Source organism: Eschrichtius robustus, chromosome 20, assembly GCF_028021215.1.
Source record: "Eschrichtius robustus isolate mEscRob2 chromosome 20, mEscRob2.pri, whole genome shotgun sequence".
Taxonomy (NCBI): domain Eukaryota; kingdom Metazoa; phylum Chordata; class Mammalia; order Artiodactyla; family Eschrichtiidae; genus Eschrichtius; species Eschrichtius robustus.
Genome location: NC_090843.1, coordinates 62,154,985 through 62,164,596, shown reverse-complemented (window position 1 = coordinate 62,164,596; position 9,612 = coordinate 62,154,985).

Genomic DNA, 9,612 nt, shown 5'->3' with positions numbered 1-9,612 from the left:
GTCAAACCCTTTAAAGATCCCGGACCAGATATTGCTTGACCAAGAAAAGTGTAGATGGATAGGGAATTCAGTTCAAGCCCCTTGGATCCCATCCAGATGTTCAACCAGCTGGTCACACCGAGTCCCCTCCAGTCAATTACTTTTCTTGATGTTTCTAATCAACAGTATTATATATGTGATGCTATAAACTTTTATACTTAATATTAGCTCATAACTCAGGATCCGAAACCAGATGTTTTGGGTGAGAAAGAAATTGATGACTTATCATAGATTGAACCCAGGCCACTGGCTGCTTTCCAGGCATTTTACCAGCTGAGCTGCAAAGCAGAGAGGTTGCTACCAGCTCCCTTCAGTTATGGAGAGAGGAAAAAAGAGAGAGAGAGAGAGAATGAAAATGCATATGAACATAAAGCAGCATTCAAGATCTTTTGTGATTTTTTTTCTCTTATAAAATAAGAGCTTGTAGTGTTAAGTCAATCCTCAGAATACATCCTCCTCTTCTTGATAACATCATGAAGTTTGGGTGCTGGGGATGGAGGGGAGAAGAAAGTAAAATACCTGGCCAGGAGAAGGGGACGCCGCTGACCATCACCAATCAGGTGGGATAATGTCTTTAAATTGTAATTGACTTTTCCTCCCAGGGATTCCTCTCTGCGCTGGGATCCAAACAGCCATGCCCACAGGCAGGAGGAATTAGGCCGAGTAGAGAGCAGAGAACAAAGAATTCTTTGGGGCTGTGGTTTCAGGCTCCTGAAGGAGAGGAGGAATTCCTGCCCCACCGACCTTCTTGAAAAATACCCCCCAATCTGTGGATCGGGGAGCAGGACTTCAGGTGGGTATCAGGGAAGGAGTTTCTGTGGCTGACTTCCTGGGTTAGAGCCCTGGGTGGGTAGCAGACCCCAGACAGGGCATGGCTGCATGCGGCATCTGGCCATTTGGGGCCAGAGTGATTCCAAATGAGATAACCCATGAAGAGCACTTAGCAGATACAGAGCATGTGCTCAGAGAACTGCAGCTGTTACTGCTTTTGTGAGGATGCTCATATTTCAGATGCCTTTAGAATCACCAAAGCCAGCTCCCCGTGGGATGCTTCCTCAGCAAGGGACAGCCGACAGAGGTCCCCCTCCCTCTCCCCCTCTCCCTCCCCCTTTCTACCTTTTCTCCCCACATCAGACAAGACTACTTTTAACTCAGTTTCCTCAATGAGCCAATCTAAATCAGTATGTTATGGTGAATTTTATATGTCAACTTGGCTAGGCCATGGTACCCAGATATTTGGTCAAACGTTATTCAAGATGTTTCTGTATATTTTTTACATGAGGTTAATGTTTAAGTCGGTAGACTTTGAGTAGATTACCCTCCATAACATGGGTGGGCCTCATCTAATCAGGTGAAGGCACGGAAGACTAACCATCCCAGAGAAAGGAGGAATTTTGCCAGCAGATGACCTTTGGACTCAACTACAACTCTGCTGGGTCTCCAGCCTCCTGGTTCGCCCTGCAGATTTTGTTTTCAACTCTCTTTTTTCTTTCTTTCTTTTCTTTTTCTTTTCTTTTTTTTTTTTCATTTGGTCTCACAGCACAGCTTGCAGGATCTTAGTTCCCCGACTGGTAACCAAGGGTTGAATCCACACCCTCGGCAGTGAAAGCACAGAGCTACAAACATATGAGCCAATTTCTTAAAACAAAGCCTTCTTTCAACACACACACGCACACACACACACACACACCCTGTTGGTTCTCTGGAGAACCCTGACGAATAGACAATGATTCTACAAGAACATTATAGAATCCACATAAATATGAGGAAATCAGGGCCCTACCCCTACGCTGGTGGATTGAAAAGCAGAATACTGGCTATCTACTGGTGAAGCACTGGGAGAGTAAATCTCTCTATTAGTTATGACCTTTGTAATCTTGGGCAAATTAATCCCTTTCTGCCTCAGTTTTCTCATCTGTGAAATGGGATACTAATAGGCTACACATGGCAGGACCGTGGTGAAGATTAGATGATTTACACATTTAAACTCATGGAGGCGTGCCCATCACAGTCTGCACTCACTGAACTACTGTGTGTGGTTCTCTGCATACACCCCCATCTTTCGTATCTCCCTGCTGTTCCCCCTGGCTGGAATAACTTTCCTCATCTTGCCATTCTGGAAATCTCCTGTTCATTTTTCAAACTCCCAAGCATGCCACATGTTCTGTGAGAAGGCTCCTCTGACACCATCCTCTGTACCCAGCAAATAACTATCACTAACACACATGCTTATGCTCTCAGCAAAAAAAAATCAACTGTGCAAAAAAATATATATATATTAACTATATTTCTTCTACCTTCACATATTTCTATTTTGAGCTACCATGCTGGGTTGGCAGAAAGTTCAGACCTCAGGGTTTCTGAGTCCCCAGGCTCCTGAGGGGCCATGTCAGTTTCCTGGAGGTGGCGTGCATCAATGTGTTAGGCTGCCATATCAAAATACCACACACAGGGGTGCTTAAACAACAGAAACTTATTTTCTCACAGTCCTGGAGGCTGGGAGAGTGAGGTCAAGGTTTGGTTTCTTGCAAGGCCTCTCTGCTTGGCTTGCAGACAATCAGCTTCTCCCTGTGTCCTCACCCGGCTTCTCCTCTGTCCTGGAACATCCCTGGTGTTTCTTTTGTGTCCTAATCTCCTCCTACAAGGACACCAGTCAGATTGGATTAGGGCCCACCCTGATGGCTCATTTTGACTTAATTACCTATTTAAAGGCCCTAACTCCCATGAAGATCACATTCTGAGTACTGGGAGTTAGGCTTCAACGTGTGAATTTCGGGGGAACACAATTCAGTCCGTAACATGGGGTATAGCGGCAGCTCACACGTTATCAAGGCAAATGGGGGTGGGGGGAACACAATTCAGTCCATAACATGGGGTATAGCAGCAGCTCACACGTTATCAAGGCAAATAGGGGTGGGGGGAACATCTGGTCCTCAGTCATCGGGCCACGGGGCTCTTCGATGCTCATCATCTTGATCAGAAATACCCTCGGTCCACAATGCCCAGATGCCCAGGCAGCCAGTCTGCCTGGAGTCCTGCAGCCTTCAGGGGCTCTGCCAGGGAAAGGGGCACACGTCTCCCTGTGCCTCAGCCGACATTTGCCTTTCCTTCAGCCCAAGGGACTCTCCCTGGTTTCACAGAGAATCCTTTCTCCCTTCACCTTTTTGCCAGAGACATTGGTCTCTGTCCAACAAATTTATCCAACAAATCCTCTCTTCCCAGAAGCGGATGCTTTTGAAACGAAAGCAAGGGAGACTCCAGGGCTACTTTTGCTTTCATCCCGGTCACAGCCCCCTCCTGCGACTTTCAAGGGGGCTCGCCAGCTGCTTGAAGCGGCGGGGAAGGTCAGACCCAAAAAACAATCTCAAAATAATATGCCTCGCTTTGTTCGACATGCATAAAAACAGCCCAGACTGTTGGATGGATGGAGGGATGGACAGAGGACAGATGTGTGAAAAAGCATGTACAGCAAATGTTAACATTGGGATCTAAGCAGTGCGTGTTCAAAGAGCGTTTGACATTTTTCATGATCAATTGGTGTGCGTGTAGGGAGGGGGAATATGACAGTTCACATTTGCCAGCCTTCCGCCTGTAAGCTCCTCGGTGAAATATGGGGGGGGGGGGTTGTTCGTTTTGTTCTTGTTTTTGTTTGTTTGTTTTTTTATTGGCAACAATGTGCTCGGCACTCGGTAGCGCTAGAAATAAGCTCTAAAAGGAGCGGACCCTGAAGGAAGGAGCCACCTCCTCGGAGGTTCCGCAATTCTCTTGGCTGCAGCGCCACTGCGCCCTCTAGTGGCGAAGGCGCTCTCACTCCTCTGGACGTTTCCCTGAGACCCGGCCCTGGGCTGGGACCAGTCGGGGGGGCGACCCGCCAGGCTCTGACCTGGAGGAAGGGCCGCAGGGCAGGTAGATGGTGGCAGCCACCCAGAAGATGCTCCACGGAGGATGTGGGATGGATCTAAACGTGCGCTGAGGGACCTCCCTGATGGTCCAGTGGCTAAAACTCCGTGCTCCCAATGCAGGGGTCCCGGGTTACATCCCTGGTCAGGGAGCTAGATCCCACATGCCTCAACTAAGAGCCCGCATGCTGCAACTAAAAGATCCCAAACGCGGCAACAAGGACCTGGCACAGCCAAATAAATAAATAAATATTTTTAAAAATAAATAAACGTGCGCTGAGGATCTAGAAGGCTTAAGTGTTCCAGCCTGGTGTCAATTGAGAGCACCTGCCGACTGGGGGAGGGGCTAGCGCCCCTCAACTGGGAAGAATATTCCAATCAGGTGGATAGGGAGTTGCCTCACGGCCTCTCTACCTCTGGGCAAGCGTCTGTGCAGGACCCCAACCCCTCATTTCAGACTCTGGTTCAGAGCTACCAGCTGGGATCATAGGAAAAGAGGGACCTTAACGTTCTCCCTTTGAAGGTCGAGGGGCAGCAGACACAGGAAAGCTGAGGGGTCCTGAGTAGAAGGGGGCTGGGGGAGGAGAGGCTGGAGTGAGCTGTTTGGGGCTGAACTGTGTCCATCCCCCAAATTCATGTGTTGAAGTCCTAACTCCCAGTACCTCAGAATGTGACTGAATTTGAAGATAGGGCCTTTAAAGATGTGAGTCAGTTAAAATGAGGCCGTGGCAGTAGGCCCTAGTCCAATCTGACTGGAGCCAAGACACTTGGACACACAGAGAAACACCAGGGATGCACAGCACAAAAGCCACGTGAGGGCGCAGGGAGAAGGTGGATGTCTGCAGGCCACGGAGAGAGGCCTCAGGAAAAACCAGCCCTGCTGACACCTTGGTCCCAGACTTCCAGCCTCCAGAACTGTGAGAAAATTAATTTCTGTTGTTTAAGCCCCCCAGTCTGTGGTGTTATGTTATGGTGGCCTGAGCAAACTAATACTAGGCAGATCCTCTATGCCTCAGCAAACATTTCCTGTGCCCCGTCTCATATCTAATTTAGATACTGCTTAATGCTGATCTAAAGATGAATGAAGGGGCTTCCCTGGCGGTCCAGTGGTTAAGACTCCATGCTCCCAATGTAGGGGGCACAGGTTTGATCCCTAGTTGGGGAACTAAGATCCGGCATCCCACACAGCACGGCCAAAAACAAACAGAAACAAAACAAAACAAAACACAATAAGATGGGATGAAGCCTGGGAGGCATTAACTACGGCAGAGCTGCAGTCTCTCAGAGCCTGATGCAGCCTGAGCCACCTTTTTTTTTTTTTCTTTTAACATTCCTGGTATATTAAAAAAAAAAATACACCAGAGATTTTAAAAATGGTGGTACCTGAGTGGGTGTTGGCTGTGACTCGCTTTGACTTCCAAGCCTGAAGTCTCACTTTCAGTGAAACTTGGAAACTGACCACCATGTAAAAACCCTGGCCTGAATACTGAATGAGAACCGTCTACGGGGAGGGAGAGGCTTTGTGGAGGTGAAGCGAGGCACCCTGGCTCGCAGCCCGAACGTGGAAGTGAGGCCATGGTGGATATTCCACCCACCATGGAGCTGCCCTAGTAGCCACTGCGAGGAAGGGACGAGCCATCCCCAATGAGCACAACTGTGGGCAAGAAAATGATTGAAATGGTTTTCAAGCCACTGGGTTTGAAGGTAGTTTGCACCCACAGCAGCAGACAATTAAGAGACTCAAAGCAAGAGGAAGTGGTTGGATTCTGTTAATTGCCGGTGTCACTGAGTTCTGAAAGCCCATTTTCTCCGTTGCCTCTCTCCCTGCTGCCCTGATGTCAGGCTCCCTCCACTCCAGCAAGTCTGGGGTCGCCCTTCTGTCTCTGACTCTCTGATGTACCCTTTTGAACGTACCAGACTCCTCCCTCTGATAACACCGTCTTTGGTGTCCTGATTGAATTTTGGGCCCTGTTTAATTGCAAGGCCACAGTCTCATTTAAGTTACTGGGTTCTTCCTAAATTCCTAATATTAATTGCCTGCCATAAGCCAGGCCCAGTCCTAGGAGCTAATGATACAGGAGAGAACCAGACCAAGAGAGCCCTGTACTCAAGGAATTTAATTCAAGTATAACCTCAGACTACCTTTTGTCTTCACATACCAGGCATAAAATGTGACCCAGAGCATCAGTGCAGAAAGGCATACTGTGCCCTGAAAACAACCTGATAAGCACCCAGGCCTTCCCTAATTTCTTCATCCAGATCTCAGAATTTTATACAAGTACTTTATATAAGTGATTCATCCTATATGTAAAGGTATAAACATTCTGGGATTACCTGACAGATGTGAGACTAGGGAACTAGTAAAACAGAACCAACATTTTTTTGTGTGTGTGGAATTTAAATTTTTTTTAAAAAGGATCAAAGTAGTCACCAAGGGGAAAAAGATCAATATTTTATTGCACTTCTGAACTTTTTTTTTAAGTTTAGTATTGTTTCTGTCTTTACTCCAGCTTTATTGAGCTATGGTTGACATATAACATTGTGTAAGTTTAAGGTTTACAGTGTAATGACTTGATATAAGTACGTATTGCAAAATGATTACCACCATAAGGTTAATTAATATACCCATCACCACACATAGTTACCTTTTTGTGTGTGTGTGTGGTCAGAACTTTTAAGATCTACTCTCTTAGTAACTGTCAAGCATACTATACAGTATTGCTAACTATAGTCACTATGTTGTACATTACATCCCCAGAGCTTAGTCATCTTATAACCAGAAGTTTGTACAATTTGACCACCTTTACCTATTTTCCCCAGGCTCCCAGCCCCTGGTAATCACTAATTTACTCTGTTTCTATGAGTTTTTTTGTTTGTTTGTTTTTTAGATTTTCTATATAAGTGAGATGGTATAGTATTTGTCTTTCTCTTATTTCATTTAGCATAATGCCCTCAAGTTTCATCCATGATGTTGCAAATCTTTATGTGATATGGCTAATTTGCATTGTATTTGTATACCACATTTTCTTATCCATTCATCCATTAATAGACGCTTAGGTTGTTTCCATGTCTTGGCTATTGTAAATAATGCCGTAATTAACATGGGGTGCAGATAACTCTTTGGGATAGTGATTTCATTTCCTTCATATATATACCCAGAAGTGGAATTTCTGGATCATATGGTAGATCTATTTTTAAAAAAAATTATTTTTTGAGGAAACTCTATATTATTTTCCATAGTGGCTGCACCACTTTACATTCCCACCAACAGTGCACCAGGGTTCCCTTTTCTCCACATCCTGGCCAACGCTTGTCATCTCTTAAATTTTTGATAATAACCATTCTGACGAGTGTGAGGTGATATCCCATTGTGGTTTTCATTTTCATTTCCCTAATGATTGGTGATATTGAGCACCTGTTTATGTACCTGATGGGCATTTGTATGCCTTCTTTGGAAAGATGTCTATTCAGGTCTGTCACTCATCTTAAAATCGTATTATTTGGCTTTTTGCTATTAAGTTGTATGAGTTCCTTATGTATGTTGGATATTAACTCCTTATCATCGATGATTTGCACATATATTCTCTCATTCCGTAGGCTGCCTTTTCATTTTGTTGATCAAATATTTATTTTGAATATTTATGGGGATGGTAGTATCATCATCGTTTCAGGGCTTAAGCCCGTGAAAAGTGTAAAGTCACAGAAATGCAGTTTTCCTGATCCTTTTGGGGAAGGTTACTTCAAGTGCAAAATATGCTTTTTACACAGTTGGGTGGTAATCTTCCAGAGAACCAGTTTCATATTTGAGTGAAACTTCCAAGTAAAGGATCATCCCCACTTAAGGAAGCTCCCTGTATTTCTAGTGGTTTAATTGAGATCTCTCACGGACAAATCCTCATTCGCTTTGTAAGGGGATAGTAGGTCTTTTTCTGGTTTTCAAAAGGCCTGTATTGGGCCATCTGCCCCAGGACATCCCTGGTAAACATTTCTTTAACCACCGTAGCTTATTTAAATATATTTTATGCGGGTTGAAACATTTTATTTCCTTTTCAATTTTACTACCATTTATTGAGCGGCTGTTCCGTGGCAGTGCCACTCAAAGAGCTGTCAATATATTATTAGGTGATTTACAAAAAATGGGTGGAAGACCTAAATAGACATTTCTACAAAGAAGACATACAGATGGCCAAGAGGCACATGAAAAGCTGCTCAACGTCACTAATTATTAGAGAAATGCAAATCAAAACTACAAGGTATCACCTCACACCGGTTAGAATGGGCATCATCAGAAAATCTGCAAACAACAAATGCTGAAGAGGGTGTGGAGAAAAGGGAACCCTGCTACACTGTTGGTGGGAATGTAAATTGATACAACCACTATGGAGAACAGTATGGAGGTTCCTTAAAAAACTAAAAATCAGAATTACCATATGACCCAGCAATCCCACTACTGGGCATATACCCACAGAAAACCATAATTCAAAAAGACACATGAACCCCAATGTTCATTGCAGCACTATTTACAATAGCCAGGTCATGGAAGCAACCTAAATGCCCATTGACAGATGAATGGATAAAGAAGTTGTGGTACATATATACAATGGAATATTACTCAGCCATAAAAAGTAACAAAATTGGGTCATTGTAGAGATGTGGATGGACCTAGAGACTGTCATACAGAGTGAAGTAAGTCAGAAAGAGAAAAACAAATATATTAACGCATATATTTGGAATCTAGAAAAATGGTACAAATGAACACGTTTGCAGGGCAGAAATAGAGACACAGATGTAGAGAACAAAGGTATGGACACCAAGGGGGGAAGGGGGGATGGGATGAATTGGGAGATTGGGACTGACATATATACACTAACATTTATAAAATAGATAACTAATGAGAACCTGCTGTATGGCACAGGTAACTCCACTTTGCTGTCCAGTAGAAACTAACACAACACTGTAAAACAACTATACCCCAATTAAAAAAAAATTAAAGGAGGATGTTCAGCTTATAAATCATTAAAATAATTTTGATAATAAAACGTATATTATTAGGTGATTTGATTCTAAAAAACCTTATGAAGTGAATACTGTGACTATCCCCACTTGACAGATAAGGAAACAAGCTCAGAGAGGTCAAGATCACTCAACTAATAAGAGACCCAGGACTCGCTTGTTCCAGAGCTTGTTCTCTTAACCCCTATTCTTGCTTTTCTTTCCACAAGCCAGTAAAAACATCTGAAACGTGTATTCATGCGAATTACAATGGAAATAAAATTAGCAAAACTTCTGTGGTAAAGCTCTAGTTTATCTCCTCACATTTAATCCTAAAAACAACCACAAAGGGGTGACTTGTCTAAGGGGACACCTCGGAGTCGGTGGGGACGGGTCGACCACCCCTCAGCCAACTCCACTCCGAGGACCAGGTCTCTGGCTGGCATTGCCGTTTCCGGTCCTGCCCTCCCAGAAGTCCCGCCCAGGCGAGGGAAGATTTCCGGAAAGAATTGACGCGGGGAAGCCGGAAAGAGACCAGGGGCGGGGCCGTTCAGGGCGCTCTAGCATTCCTCCTCTCTATGGCCACCGCCAATTGACACGTCCGGAGCGGCGAGGCTCCTCCCTATTGGACGCGCGGCCTCGCGTAGGCGGGCGGCCTGGCTGGCGGCGCGCTGACTGGCTG